At 31.3% G+C, this 17,500-nt stretch overlaps 1 long non-coding RNA gene across 1 annotated transcript in view; it reads right to left on the reverse strand.

Moving 5' to 3' along the window:
• Nucleotides 1–17,500, reverse strand: part of LOC135214123 (uncharacterized) — a 253,713-nt gene that overhangs the window by 96,084 nt on the left and 140,129 nt on the right. Inside the window, exon 3 of the long non-coding RNA XR_010314275.1 lies at nucleotides 6,187–6,236. This is a non-coding gene — a long non-coding RNA (uncharacterized LOC135214123). The remainder of the gene's footprint in view (nucleotides 1–6,186; nucleotides 6,237–17,500) is intronic.

The raw sequence follows: 17,500 nt of genomic DNA on the forward strand, positions 1-17,500 counted from the left end.
AGTCACTTTTTAAAGAATATATATATACACACATAAATATATATATATATATATATATATATATATATATATATATATATATCAAAATCACTATTATATCACTCAAACAATTATTCTAACCTACGAACAGATTAGCCTCACCATCAACAGCACTCAGCGACATAACTTTCAGGTCATAGAAGTAAACCTTTAATTTTTGAGATCAATGAATGACATAGGAATGATGGATATGAATGTTTGGGGTAAGAAATACCTCATCGAGGTCCTTCCCAATCTGTACAACTACTGAGGCTAGAGGGCTGCAAATTGATATGTTGATCATCCAACCTCCAATCATCAACTATACCATATTGCAGCCCGCTAACCTCAGTAGTTTTTCTATTTTACTTGAGGTTAAAGTTAGCCATGCTCGTGCCTCAGGCACTGCTATAGGTGCCAACAGCACGGGCTACCACCGGGCAGTAGCTGAAAGTTTCATGGGCCCCAGTTGAGAGTTTCATGGGTCGTGGCATAAGGTTTCATACAGCATTATACCCTGTACAGAAAACTCATTTCTTCGGGACATTCTTATTTGCTTTTTATGTAAGATGGTTCATAGCTTGACAGATCTTCTGATGACTCTAGTCAGACTTCTCGGAAATTCTTGAGCTACAACCCAAAACAGCTGACTTAAAAGTGCATTAATCGTTGATTCCAGAGAGAGAGAGAGAGAGAGAGAGGCAATAAAACATTACTCACAGGTATACTTTCAAAGACAGGTTACATGCCAACATAGAAGGAGCACAATTGTTTCACCTGAGAGAGAGAGAGAGAGAAGAGAGAGAGAGAGAGAGAGAGAGAGAGAGAGAGAGAGAGAGAGGAATAAAGGCATCCGTTTTAAAAACGGCACGAGTAAATAATGCAGTTTTACTCTCAATGAAGCATCGTGCGAAGAATGAAAAAAAAGACCTCTATTTTTGTCATGATTTTTCCCGACGCTCTTCTGCTCATTTTTGCCATGTTTTCTTATTATTTTTATCAGGTCTTCCTCTTTATTTCTGTCGCGTTTTCCGGCTCGTTATTACCGAGCCTTCTTCTTATATTTCTTTTGTCCCGTTTTCCTAGTCATTAGTGCTAATTTTTTCTTTTATTTTTTCTATGCTTTCCTCTTTTTCGTTATAGTATGTTTCTCTCCATCTCTACTATTTTTCGGTAGAAGTTTTTCCGTTTCTTCAACTTTTCTGTTTCCCTTTTCTATTTGTCACGATTTCCTTCAACTTTTGAATTTTCCTCTTCAATTTGCAGAGTTTTTCTCTTCCTTTTCATTTTCTCCACTTTCAATCCTACCTTGGATTTTTTATTGGTTTTTCATGCACTTTCCTCTTCACTTTCGCCATGTTTTCATCGGTCTTTCTACTGCATTTTCTAAGTCATTATTGCCATATTTACCTCTACATTTTCCTCATTAGTTCCCAAAGCAAAGCTTATTTCTGAGAACTACGTTTCTGGAACGCAGATGAAATGTCTTGCTAAATATTGTGTCTTATAGACATATATAAACTCAGTTAACCTCTTATATGCCAGGCTTTTAATGATGTGCCAGTAGCCTATTATGTACAGTCTTAACCGCTAATTTGCAATGCTGCAGTAGATACTTTTTAACATTCAAGACGGACTATTACATGCATTTTGCAACGACAGGATAATGGAGTGGTGCAGGCATCTCAATGCGTTTAAAAACTAAGCCACAAACTGAAATTCTATAGATGTTATGAAAATATTAAAACTACAGAGCAGCAACATCACCGACTGCATTGACTCGGTCGGTCACTGCAATCGATTCAAATTTGATTTTAAAATATAATAAAAAAAAACTCTTAAGATGTGTTCTACTCGAGAGCAAAATATATTAAAAAGCTATCGCCAGATCAAAAATTACAAGTAGAATCCCAAATATAATGACAAAACATATTGTTTAATTTGTAAAGCTAGATATTTGATCGTTAAAAAGTTAGAGATTCTTTACTGAGAGCAAAAAATTCAATTAATTTCTTCATGTATAATAATGCAATTGAAATATAACGAAAGTAATACAGATACCAAGGTGATATCAAAAATTCCAAGAATGTTAAGGCTTTTGCAGGATTAAATTACTATAATAATAATAATAAAAATAAAAATAATAATAATAATAATAATAATAATAATAAACATAAAAATAATAATAATACTAATACTAATAATATTGTTATAATTATCATTATCAGTTATATCAGTAGTAGTACAAACCAAAATATGAAAATTTTTTAGATTATCGAGATAATTCTAATTATTTTCATCCAGATAATTTATCTTGGAAATATATCACCAAAAATATTACAAAAGGCACATTTACGCAAGATTAAAAAATAATTCATTCAGTGGCATTTGATGTTAAGGAGAGGAGATGGTTTTCGCCTAGAATTTCCAGTTGGAAAGGTGGCTCACTGAAACTTTCGTTCCCCAATCATGATTATTCTTTGTTAATAATTTCAACGTCATATCATTCGAAACTGTACAAGCAATATAACGTCAAAGTTATAAAATTAATACAAATACTACATGCAACAATAATTTAAAACTACAGTACTTGAAATTATGCTCACATATGTACCATAGTTAATAAATAATTTTAAAACGAGTGGCAGTTGTTACTAAAACTTCTACAAATCCAAAAAAAAATTAATTATTAATCAATACGTTTTCAAACAAATGATTTTTTAATATTGCAAATTAGTATACACAGCGACAAGCTTTGTCTGACCCCGGAAATAAGCAAGGCAGGAAATTAAGGGTAAAGCCTGCAATCATTCAAATCCGTTCACTTTTTTCAGAGGCATAATTATTACCAAATTAAAAGTAACTTCATCAATATATATCATGTACACCACACAAAAACACACACACACACACGGACACACACACACAATTATATATATATATATATATATATATATATATATATATATATATATATATTCTCAGTTATAAGAAGCATAATTACTACATTGCAGAAATATATGCATATTTACATATATGTACGTGCATCAAAACACAAACAACACACATACACACACTTACACACACACACACACACACACACACACACACATATATATATATATATATATATATATATATCATATATATATAATATATATACATAATATACTATATATATATATATATACATATATATATATATATATATATATAATACATATATATGTATATGTATATATATATATATATAATATATATATATATACACACACTATACATGACCGGTAAAAATGTAGTTATAACAGAACTCCATATAATAAATGGAGCCCACAAAAACCCGAAATATAGAAAGTAAGCACTATATATCATAGACTGCTGTCTCTCTCTCTCTTCAGGTAGATAATGAATGAGAAAATTTACAAAAAAGGCAGTATTGATACCAAGGTAACCGTTTTACTAGGTCCCACCCGCTGATAATTTTTCTTTAATCTTCTTAAGCGTTGGTTGAAGGAAGGTTTAATCTATGATATTCCAAATCCCAGGTACCCTTTCAGATGGTTCATTACCTGTCTCTGTTTAATCAAGATTGACTCTATCATCTGGCTTTAGGACTGACATTTACTGTTATAAATTATATGTGACAAATTCCAGCTTATTCTGTAGTTATGGTTATTTGTATGGTTAGACATAGCTATTGTCTATACCTAACTGACCGTTAGGTATGGTATTGGCAACAGATCTCAACTATTTTTAACCATTTTAAATAACCATTTTAAATAACCATAACCATATATATATATATATATATATATATATATATTATATATATATATATTAATCGATAAAGAGATATGGACACATAACCTTAAAAGATGGAAGGTCACTTATTCAGAGCACATCTCGATTCGCTCTCACCGCGTGCTTTGAATAATCAGCCATGGCCATAATTATTCATTCCCAACCAACTAAGTTCATTATCGACTCATCTGATGCTTTAAACACCACTCCCTTAAATTCGGCATTTCTCTTCCAAATCTTAGAGCTTATCTGAAACACATTTCAGCATTTTCAACTTGAATCTCCACGTTTGTTAGTTAATGTGCCAAATTGAGCGTAAAATGTAATTTACTGTAAATAACTGTTCCGTTTTACTGTAAATAATTGTTCGCAAACGGGTCTGAAAATATTTTTCATTCCACGAATGACATGAAAGATGATATATATATATATATATATATATATATATAGAATATATATATATATATATATATTTATATATAGTATACACACACACACGCATACTCTGTTTAATATATATATATATATATATATATATATTTATATATCTATATATATATATAATATATATATAGTATTAATATTAATATACGTATATATATCCATAAGTAAACATCATTGAACGCTTGAGATTTCATCCCCTCGCCTAATTAATTGAACAGAACTCTCTCTCTCTCTCTCTCTCTCTCTCTCTCTCTCGATCTCCACTCTCTCTCTCTCTCTCTCTCTCTCTCACATCCATGTCTGTCACCTTTACTTCACAGATTTCCTGTTATAAAATCATATTTCGCCATGACATTTGCCTAAGGTTCTCCCTAAGCTGTTTTTCCCTGCTAATGTGCCCTGGAATTTTAACATCTAGCAATGGATAATGTTATCAATCTATCAATCTATATATATATATATATATATATATATATATATATATATATATATATATATATATATATATTATATACATATTAATATGAATATATCAATATATATATAAATGTAATAACTATATATATATATATATATATATATATATATATATTTATATTTGTTAAAATCAATTGTTTTAATGGCATCAATACATATCTTGCGGGAATCTTCATACTAATAAACACTGATTTCGCTAAAGCATGTACTTTCATCGAACAAAATTGTTCAAGAGGTTAACTAAACTCTGAAAGTGTATTTATGTTTATATGTATGTAGAAATAAATATATAAATACATATGTATATGCATGCATATATAAGTGTATGTGTGTGATGCGACTAAGCATTATAATGAAACATGCACTGGAATTGGAATCTATCTTTAATTAATTCCAGGCCATCAGAAATAATAATAATAATAATAATAATAATATAATAATAATAATAATAATAATAATAATATTTATTTCACTTATTAAGATATACAGTGACAAAAGCTTAACCACCATTATTATTATTTTTTTTTCTTTTTAAATATGGTCAAAAACAGTTTTCAGTCAAAAGATGTGTTAAATTCTGCCGCCAGGTAGTAAACATCAGTATTTAATCCAAACTGATTCCGAGAATCCTTAATGTTCTGATGCTACCAAATCGTTTGGTTACAAAAAAAAAAGATTCAAATTGTTGAGTCATTCTACATCGCCAGCGCGCACGGACACACACACACACACACACATATATATATATATATATGCAACTGTAATAGCCACAATGCCCTCTGAACTTCTTGAATTCTTTGCTCTTTTTTGGATACGCTTGTCACTAGAAAGCCGAAGATTCAAGTTCAAAGAAATTTAAAGAAGAAATTGTGATGTCCGGTACCAGGAAACGAACCCAGGTCCCATAATCACAAAGAGGGCATTGTGGCAATTACAATTGCATATGCATCTCGCAAAAAAAGTGACCAGTAGATTCTACATATATATTTCAGTCTGAAAAAGCAATAAAAATAATTGCCCACTTGGCTAAGATGGTGAGGATGGGTCTATTCAAACTCAATTAAGTATATCTGAAAACGATAGAATATGTATGAATGAGGAGTAGAATTTTAATCCTTCTTTGTGATTATGGGACCTGGGTTCGTTTCCTGGTACCGGACATCACAATTTCTTCAAATTTCTTTGAACTTGGAAGAAGTTAAGAGGGCATTGCGGCTATTACAATGGTAAAAAAGTGACCAGTAGATTCTATACACATATATATAACGCACAAACACACAAGTGCAAGTTATATATATATATATATTATATATATATATATATATATATATATATATATATACTATATATATATCTATATATATATATATATATATATATATATATATATAATTTGCACGTGTGTTTATGTGCGTGTGTGTGACCACTTCAGACAAAGGCACTTACCTAGCCGTCCTTCATCGAACCCTGGTGGCATTATGCAGTTTTGCAAGAATCTGCAATAAATCAAACCAAATATGATTAAGGTTTTACAAGAATCTGCAAGACTCTAAACTAAATACAAGAATATAAACTGTAATTGACTACGATATTTTTATTTCCTTCCTTATAAATATTATACGATTATGTGAGGATTAAGAAACGGTGGTTCAATAAATATAGCCACTGAACGGCTAAGACGTGAGTTTCACTTATTTCTTGTATATATATATATATATATATATATATATATATATATATATATATATATATATCTAATTTGTTCGTTTAATCATTTAGTTTTGAAGCAAAGCCCCGGGATAAAAATAGACATCCCGTTGAAACATTAACGCCCATTTTCCACCTGCACAGAGAATCCTCTACAAGGACACCTACTTTAAACAGAATCCATAAAAAAAAAAAAATAAAAGCTCTACACCGACAACAGCTTTAAAAACCCATCCATATTCAAGAACAACGCTGTTCATACTAAAGGACACAGCTATTGACCTACAAACTCCCTGAAATGGACAATGCCATTAAATGAGAATTCCTTTGAAAGTGAGGCCCTGTCGAACAGGTGACTCAGGTAGCTCAGTTATTTGTCAAGCCCTTTTAAAGGGACACCCATATTTAAGGACAACCATTGCCAACGGTCAGAGGCTTCCTATAATGGAAATTCTTTGGACTAAACACCTCTGTGAAGGACATCCAAGTTCAACAGGCACCTCCTTTAAATGTACAACCACTTTTTTTAAAGAACATCTCAATACAGTGTGACCCTAATCAGAAGTCACCTCGATGAAGTGGGCAATCCAGCAACAAATGGGCAGCCATTCAAACAGGCACCAACTTTAACTGTACACCCAAAAGAAACGGGAAATACAAGAAAGGTATACATTAGAAATACATATCTAATAAAAGAACCTCCTCAGCATAGCAGATAGTCAAGAGAAGATACCCAATAAATATCTTGCATCTAAGGTCAATTAAAATATTTATCCAAATTTTCACTTACATAACTAGTCTTCAAGGATCGCTGACCCCCGTCTTTAGATGTGATTGTTTTCGGAATTGTATCACGCCATGTTACTAAAGTCTTACAAACATGTAATCTAAATCACTGTTTGTTTTGTTTGTATGGTGCTTTTACATTGCATGGAACCAGTGGTTATTCAGCAACGAGATCAACGGCTTTACGTGACTTCCGAACCACGTCGAGAGTGAATTTTTATCACCAGAAATACACATCTCTCACTCCTCAATGGAATGGCCGAGAATCGAACCCGCGACCACCGAGGTGGGACGCTAATACCATTCCAACCACGCCGCTGAAGCGCTTAAATCATTGTTTGTTTAATCCTACTTTCTCTGCCATTTCATTGATTTTTCTTTACAAGTTGTTTATATTGAAACGTTAGTTTTTCAATGCAAAAAAACCTGCCAAAGAATTTGGGGTTAATCTTTTTTTTCATTTTTGCTATGACTATGTTAAATAGCCTCGTTTTTCTTGCTTCAAATGGCACTTATATGACGACGCCCTCTCTCTCTCTCTCTCTCTCTCTCTCTCTCTCTCTCTCTCTCTCTCCGGGGCTTCCCAAATTGTTTTCTCCTTTTTACCTATTAACCGCACATCGGCTATTCTTTAGGACAATCTCCGGCCCCTTCTCTCTTATGAGAGATTTCAATTTCAACCCCCTTCAACCTTCAATTGAATTTTCATTGGCCTCCTCTTCAGCTCCTCTTCGCTCCTTTCATCTTCTTCTCTTTCTGATCCCCGTTTCAACATATTCCCTATTTATTTGGCTTATGCTGTTTCCTTTTCCCCGCATTCTAATTCCTATATTGTTCTCTTTGCGTAAGTTTGCTTACTCGTCTCTCTCATTCTATATTTTTTACATTTATTCTTGTCCGGTTCAGATTCAATAACAGGACTTTTTGGGGGAGGGAGAGTTTTTCTTGTCGATTCAGTTATCCAAATCTTGTTTTTCATTTTTTGTTTTCACTGTCAATGCATTTTCACAGTCCAGATATGTTTAACCTTTAATTTTTTTTTTCTTTAATATGAATATTTCAACCTTAAGGCTTTTTAAGTGTGCACTTTACAAAAACAAAACTCTTAGGAAGTTCATTGTTGTCATTTTTGCCTCGTTCAGTTCCTGGGCCAAGAGGAACCTTTATATATTCTTCTTACCAAAACTCCAATCGAAAATCTTGAGATATACTTCCCACATTTTCTTATTAAAATGAATGTTAAAATCTGGATTTTTATTTTGTCAAGAGTCAGTTTCAAAATGCAAGTTTCAAGCTTCAAATTCACTTTGCTTTTTCTACAGTATTCCGGCTAGTTTATTTCAGACATTTACTTTTATATTTTTTACGCTTTCTTTCAAAATACCATTTCATATTTCATAATTTCCGCTGCTCACTCAATTGATAATTTCTCTAGTTTTATTGTCCAACAAATATTCGAAAACTAAGATCATCATCAATTCGTCAACTGCATCATTGTTATGAGTCTCCAATGATGTTTTATTTTCTTCCAAGCTTCGAAATATTATTATGAGTATTATACTTCTAATTTTCATACGATTTACTAAATCAATCAAAAACTATATAACTATTATCCACTGCACTTGGTACTCATATTTGATTTCCTCTCAATATAACAGAGAATATTTTTTTTTATAATACGCAATAATTCCTGAAACCAACATACATTTTTATCCTTCTTCAGCTACATGTTTAAGCCACACTCCTCTTAACATCAGACACACACTCCGATTTTGTAAACTTTATTCAACTGTGTATACCGCCATGTTGAAAATGTTTTCTCTCTGTCCATCTCTCTCACCTAGTGAAAATAAAGACAGGTGTATTAAATTTTCTGATTAGAGCTGTCTGCCCGACTTTTTCTATGCTACGCTCTTGGCAGCTGGAAAAATACGAACTAACAATTTAAAATGTAAAAAATGAAGAGAGAGAGAGAGAGAGAGAGAGAGAGAGAGAGAGGAGAGAGAGAGAGAGAAATTATCCTATCGGTTTATTTATCAATGATATTGGTCAGCCGTTAATTTCATATATAACTTATACTCTGTATATATACATGTATGTATGTATGTGTATATATATGTATATATACATATATATATATATATATATATATATATATATATATATATATATATATTATATATATATGGGGGGGGTGTGTGGTGTGTGTGTGTGGTGTGTGTGTGTTTATATATAATATATATATATATCTATAATATATATATATATATATATATAATATATATATATATATATATATATATATTATATATATATATAATATATATATATATAATGTGTATGTGTGTGTGTATGTATTATGTGTATATATATGTATATATATATGTGTGTGTGTATATAATATATACATACATAGTGTTGTGTGTGTATATATATATATGAAAGTCACTTACGTAAATTATTTATTAACATACTTTTTGCTTTCTGCGACAGTAATATTCCCTTTGACTGGAATGCTCAAAACCTTCTACTTACAAACTTTTTTCACACTATCTGACATTTGGAATCAAGAGGATAACTCAAATATACAAGATTTTACTTCTGTATATCCGAACATCATTTACCTGCCACTTCAGCCTCGTGTAACATTCTACTTCTTCATTCCCTGGTTAAAGCAACTTCCCTTGGCCTCCTACAACTTCATCTCAGGCTTTTTCTCCATTTTAAGTTTTCTGTAAAAAAAAACTATCGAGAAGCCGTTGTCTGTCTGTCCGCACTTTTTCTGTCCGCCCTCATATAATAACTACTGAAGCTAGAGGGCTGCAAATTGGTAGTTCTTATTTTATTTTAGGTTAAATTTACCCATGATCATGTGACTGACAACGCTATACGACAGGCCACCACTGGGCCGTGCCTAAAAGTTCCATGGGCTACGGCTCAAACAGCATTATATGCTGTACATAAAACACGATTGTTCGGTGCATTTTTTACTTGTTTATAAACTTGCACCTTCTTGTACTTCGGTCTGAGTCAACTCCTGTACTGCATTTACTTAAGCCTTATCTTCCTTTCGTCTTTTTGCATTTCAACTTTCCTTAAGCCAATTCATAATGCAAACTTCTACTCCTTTATTCATATACCTCCCAGCGTGGAGTACTCCTTTCCATACTCCACTAGAAGTCCTGAACTCCCAGCTCTTCCACTTCGGCCGCCACTCTACTCTTTCCTACTCTGCCTCACCTTCTCCTACTCACTCTCAACCTCCCGCAAGAGCATCTCGCCTCTTAGACTTTACCTCCCACTCCTTGACCTACTCCACTCCTACTTCCTTTACATTCTACTCCTTTCAGTTCAACTACCTCCTTTTCTCACTCCAGAGCTGCTTCACTATCTCAAACTTCCTTCACGAACTCCAAACTCGATCTTCCTTTACCGCCTTCACTCCGACTTCCTTTCAGTGACTCCTCCTCCTCCTCCTCCTCCTCCTCTTCCTACACACTTCAGGCTCCTTTACTTCCTCCTCCTACACCTCAACCGCCTCCAGCTACCGCTCCTACACCTCCCGGAGTGGGCTATTCAGAATGAGATCTGGTCTGGCGAAAATGAATTATTGATAGGCGAAGCAGCGGCGACCGTGACCAATCACAGCTCGCAAAAGGATCAAGTCGAGAGGAATCGCTGTTCTCATTGGCCCATCGGCTCCTTCATCACTTTGGGACTTCGTTTTTCTTTAAAAGGGGCCAGGAGGCAGCAGGACGGGTAATGGGGGCAAAGGTGCCACTGGTCTTCGGTGAGAGAGAGAGAGAGAGAGAGAGAGAGAGAGAGAGAGAGAGCCAGTATTTTAACTGCTGTCACGACCAGCCAAACCAACCCTTTTAATCTCTTAAAATGTTGGGGGTTGAGAGAGATTACTATATATATATGTGTGTGTGTATATATATATATATATATATATATATATATATATATATATATATATATATATATATATAGATTATATATATATATATTAATCTTAAAATCTCTCAACCCCGAACATTGTCACCAAACATTCTAATTTCTACTGTTGAGAAAGAGAGAGAGAAAGAGAGAGAGAAAGTGCAGAAGAAAGCAGCGATACCACCATCTTCAAGGTTCGTTTAGGTTAAAGACGTGGCAATAGGAAGGTAGGAGTAGGTGAGGCAGGAGGAGGAGGAGGAGGAGGAGGAGGAGGAGGAGGAGAAGCAAAGAGGGAGTTTGGCAGAGGCGAGTGAGGTGAACGAGGAAATCAGTGGTTGTAATAAATGAACAGCTTCAAGCAACGAACACACGCAAGCACAAATGTCATATGTGATGTATGTATGTATGTATGTATGTATGTGATACACACACACACACACACACACACATATATATATATATATATATATATATTTATATATATATATATATATATCTATATATATATATATAGAGAGAGAGAGAGAGAGAGAGAGAGAGAGAGAGAGAGAGAGAGAGAGAGAGATCTAAAAGGCACAACATACTTAAGTTGATAGATAGATAACTCGTAAAGGTCTAGTAATTCCTGGCGAGTGAAAGCACTGCTGCAGTGTGACAGGTAAACAAATATTAAATTAAATCCTTTCTTGAAATGCTTAAGCAAACCGTGGCCAAACAGTTTTAGGTGAATCTGAAAACAGAAGGATTACCCATGTCTTACTTCTTGGAATGGTTGTATTTGCATATATTACTAGGGAAAGAGTTGGTTGTGTAAAGTATATTTTCATAACATATACATACATCATTATTTATATATGTTTATTTGTGTGGGGGACTATATTATTGATTATTTTTATTATATATATATATTATATATATATATATATATATTATTATATATAATATATATATTATATATATTTTATAATATTATTAATATTATATATTATATAATATTTATATTTATATATGATATATATTTATATATATATATATATATATATATCTATATATATATATATATATAATATAGATATATTTATTATATATATATACACACACACACACACACACACACACACAACACATACACGCATGCTCATCACACATTTAGCTGAACCTATCCTTTCTCTAGTAATATAAGTAAATACTAACGATTCCAAGGAGCAAAACGTTATCAAATCACATTTGGTTTCAGTTTTATTTACCATTCTTTGACCATGAGTGCCTGTTTTCGAAGAGGTTTTGACTAAACTAGTCAATATCTTTATTCTACTGGCCACAATTTAGAGCAGCATTGGCACTTTCAATATCTATATCAAATATGCATATTATATATAAATATTTCTATATACATGTGATATACATATAGAAATAATCAACATGAACAATGTTGATTTGTTGATGTATATAGAAATATTAATATAAAATATTTCCTATATACATGTGTATACATATAGAAATAATCAACATAATCACATGTGGAACGGAAGCAAATTTCTGACTCATATTAGGATCGAACCCAGGTCTTTCAATTGAAAGGCAAGGTCGTTGCCAAATACATGCCAAATATAAGTACACACACACATGTATACATACAAAAATTCTCTGGTCTTTTCATTATCTCACTGTGTCTGCCTGGTGCAGGCTATGCACAATCATACTCTCTCTCTCTCTCTCTCTCTCCTCTCTCTCTCTCTCTCTCTCTCTCTCTCTCTCTCTCTCATGAAATATTTGTAGCACACTGTTCCCCGAGCACGCATAAAACAATCTCTTTCAGGCATTCAAGCTTGAATTCAGAACCAGCTACTTTGATTTTTTTTAAATATTTTTTTTTTAATTTAAAGTAGCAAAACGTAACAAGTACACTTTTCCTATGTTTCACATATTAATAATAATGAATCAATCAAACAAAAACTTCTTTCAGTTTTCTTCTGAAGATTGAAAAAGAAACCCACAAAAATCACTGAGTAACTTGTTTACTTCTAAGAATTTACATTTAATTTTACTGCACACTCAGTGTGGAGTAAAATTAAATGTAAATAGTTAGAAGTAAACAAGTTACACAGTGATTTTATGGGTTTCTTTTTCAATAATAATAATAATAATAATAATAATAATAATAATAATAATAATAATAATAATAATAATAATAATAATAATAATAATAATAATCACTAACTCCAAGTGCTTATCTTCAAAGTTTTCCATTTTTTCTCTACTTTTGCCAAATACGTTCTGTCCTTATAAATAACTGAAGTGATTTTCTCCTGCATGTACAACATAATAATCCATTTTATTCTAAGTCACTAAAGCAATCTCTCCCTTTACGTATTTTTATCTGCTTTCCTTCAACTTCTCCCGGAGACTGATGACCTTCTAAACTATTTCCTTACATGACTTTAGCCTTTTCATTTATTTTCTTGATTGTTTATTTATGCGTTTCAAGATTTAGCTCAATAATTATCCTACGAGAGATTTTAGGATGTCAAAAAACTATATTTAGTACATCTGAAAAAACTACTGATGAGCGCATATGCAAAATCGTTTCCTATTTCACTTAATCTTAATTCTTCCTAACGAACACAGCATTCTGTTCCATATGAATAGGTTTCATTTACTGAATAATAATAATAATATTATTAGGGGGGACTGAAGATGAACCCAGGGAAGGGTTCGAAAGCTTTCTGTAAAGTCTTCATAATTATACACGGACTTTTTACACTTTGTATTATTGTGGACCCTTTAGAACAGAGAATAATATTATTATTATTATAAAAATTGTACTTCGAAGTGTTAAAAACTATAGAGACCAACTTTCTAAACTGGAGTCACATTTGCGAGGGTCCGCTCTGCAGCTGCAAAAGGTATCCCTAGGAACCCTTTGGGATTAGCAATGAAGCAGTATAGAGATGCTGAGAAAGATTAAAATTCATGGCATGGAAAGATAAGGTAAACATTCTGGCGTGGGCTGGAATAAACCAGGAAGAAAGATAAATCCCTCGAGAACTGGGTGGAGGCCTTTTTTTTTCTTCTTCTTTCGATTAATCTATTTATTATATTTACTTCTCATTTTATTTATCTACTTGTTTATTCTATTTTACTGTTTATAATAATAATAATAATAATAATAATAATAATAATAATAAATAATAACAATAATAATAATAATAATAATAATAATAATAATATAATAAAAATAATAAAAATAATAATAATAATGATAATAATAATAATAATAATAATAATAATAATAATAATAATAATAATAATAATAATAATAATAATCCAAAGAAAACTCATAATCACACGAGTTAATAATGAAATGGAAAAGTAAATCCACAATAATATGACTGTTTGATCTTGTCATAGACATATTATTGTGGATTTACTTTTCCAATAGTAATAATAATAATAATAATAATAATAATAATAATAATAATAATAATAATAATAATAATAATAATAACTGTCTTAACTGGCCAACATTCATATTGGATATTTTTAAAAAATGATAAATACTGAGGGTAATCTTTTATTTTATTAGAACAGCATTTATATATATTTTTTTAATTCCCAATATGAATATTGGCCAGTTACTCAGAAACATCACAGAGCCTGAGAAGCGAATTGTAAGAAATATAGAAAAAAACAATATATAAAATCAACTCACTTAATTCTGCATTCTTTTTAACAGCATTTGCCTAAAAAGAAGGTCTTCTAATGATAATTATAATAATAATAATAATGATATTGATTCGTTTCCTCATTTTGATCTATTCATTTATTCATATATTTAATAAAAATATTAGTTATTATTATTACGATTATTATTATTATTATTATTATTATTATTATTATTATTATTATTATTATTATTATTATTATTATTATTACCAATAAGTAATATGATACCTGTACTGATTATGTTCATTGTGATTAATATTTATAAGACATGCTGCATTAACAATACTAGATTACTGCATACATAGTGAACAATCAATCCTTCGTAATTACATTGACAAGAGGACAAAAAACCAAGTATTTATTATTGCCAGTTTCACAGCAATGCCAATACGCGAAATTGGGAAAATCATAAAACAGACAAATGTAAGTAAAAGTCAGATAAATAGGATTACATATAAAAATAGATATAGATAGATAGATAGCTAAATAGATATTTATATATGTGTGTATACAGTATAGTGATATATATATATATATATATATATATATATATATATATATATGTGTGTGTGTGTGTGTGTGTGTGTGTGTGTGTGTGTGTGTGCGCGCGTGTGTGTGTACACACACAATCATATGTATATGCGTGTGTGAAAGTATATGTATGATTCCATGCATATATGTGTACATATATATGCATGTATATGAATGTATGTATGTATGTATATATCATATATATATGTCTATGTATTTGTATGTATATTGCGGTTACATTCTACAACTAAACTGTGACCGCAAGAATGAACCAAAGAACACACTGCTTGCCATTAATTCAAAGCTGGAATTATTAATTCTATATAAATTTTCTAACATAACATTACTGAGAAAACATGCCTGTAGGAAACTGTCCTTCAACAGAGTAGCAACATTGTTGAAATTATCGACTATAAATAGTTTTATTTGACCCAGAAGTGCAAGGAATTGAATGTCAGAATAAATCATCATGAATACTCAGAAAAGGCCAAAAGAATAGTGTTTTTTTGTATTTTCAAATGAAAAATCACAAATTAAAATGGATTGGTTCCGTGGTACTACAATAATGTAATGTATCAACACTGTCTCTATGAACCTCTTAGAATCGGCATCATTACCGCTAAAAATGATATTAAACAATATAATATTCATCTCCAAGTCTATATAGTACCCTCGACTTCATCCTGCTCAGACGTTCGAAGATTGAAACAAATTTAGGATTATAATTAATTCGTGTTAAAGTCCTTAACCTCCCCTTAGTTAATCCACTACCTGGGTTCATCCATGAGAGATATTCCTCATCTGAAGATCAACGTTCAGCGTAAGGTGAGCATCGTCTTAGTTAATTGTTTTATTTCCTCAATACCAGTTGCTTTTTGTAATGACGTGACTTTTTTCGTTTATTATATGACGTTTGCTTGGAAATTTCTTATCGTAACAGCGACATATCTTGCATTCCGCTGTTTCACTTTCCTCGTTCGCATGAACGATGTATGTGTGTGAGTGAACATCATACGTGAGTGTATATCTACATATACATACATACAGTTATATACAACGAATTTCGATCAGGTAAATAAAAAAACTCAGTTTGCTGATGTAACCAACATCTAACACAAGAATTAAAACCTCATGATTTTCATAGATCAACTCCATTCCACATTAGTTTGCAACATTTTCAAAATACATATATACGTAAAATACACTGTGCCAAGTTATTTTCTCGTGTGTGTGTGTGTGTGTGTGTGTGTATATATATATATATATATATATATATATATATATATATATATATATATATATATATATATATATATATATATATATATATATATAATATATATATATATATATAACTGTAATAGCCACAATGCCTCCTTAAATCATTGAATACTTTGCTCTACTTTTGGATATGCTTGTCACTACAAAGCCTGAAGGTTCAGTTTAAAGATTTTTTCTTTGTTTAAAGAAATTGTGATGTTCGGTAACGGGAAACGAACCCATGTCCATAATGAGAAAGAAATTGGATCTTGAGGCTTTGTAACGACAAGCGTATCTCAAAAAAAAAAAAAAAAAAAAAAAGGAGCAGTCAAGAAGTTAAGAGGGCATTTTGGCTATTACAGTTGCATATGTATCTGGTAAAAAATTGACCAGTAGGTTCTAATATATATATATATATATATATATATATATATATATATATATATATATACACAATATATATATATATACATATATAATATACATATACATATCATATATATATATAATATATATATATATATAAATATATGTATATATCTCATATATACTTACATATATATAGTACATATATACATGTATATAATACATATACACATACATATAATGTATCTATCTATACATACCTCAGCTACCAAACTCACTGACCACCCCTGGAAAAACGAGATAAGTTACAGCAGGGGTAGGAAGTGGGGATACTGTGACATTCAATGAATAATCCATCTTACATTAGCAGAAGGTTTAGATATTCAGTGGATAGTTTTGGGTAGTGGGTTATAACCAGTGTGAGAGGGGCAAGATGCTGACATCC

This window comes from Macrobrachium nipponense, chromosome 45, assembly GCF_015104395.2.
Source record: "Macrobrachium nipponense isolate FS-2020 chromosome 45, ASM1510439v2, whole genome shotgun sequence".
Classification (NCBI taxonomy): domain Eukaryota; kingdom Metazoa; phylum Arthropoda; class Malacostraca; order Decapoda; family Palaemonidae; genus Macrobrachium; species Macrobrachium nipponense.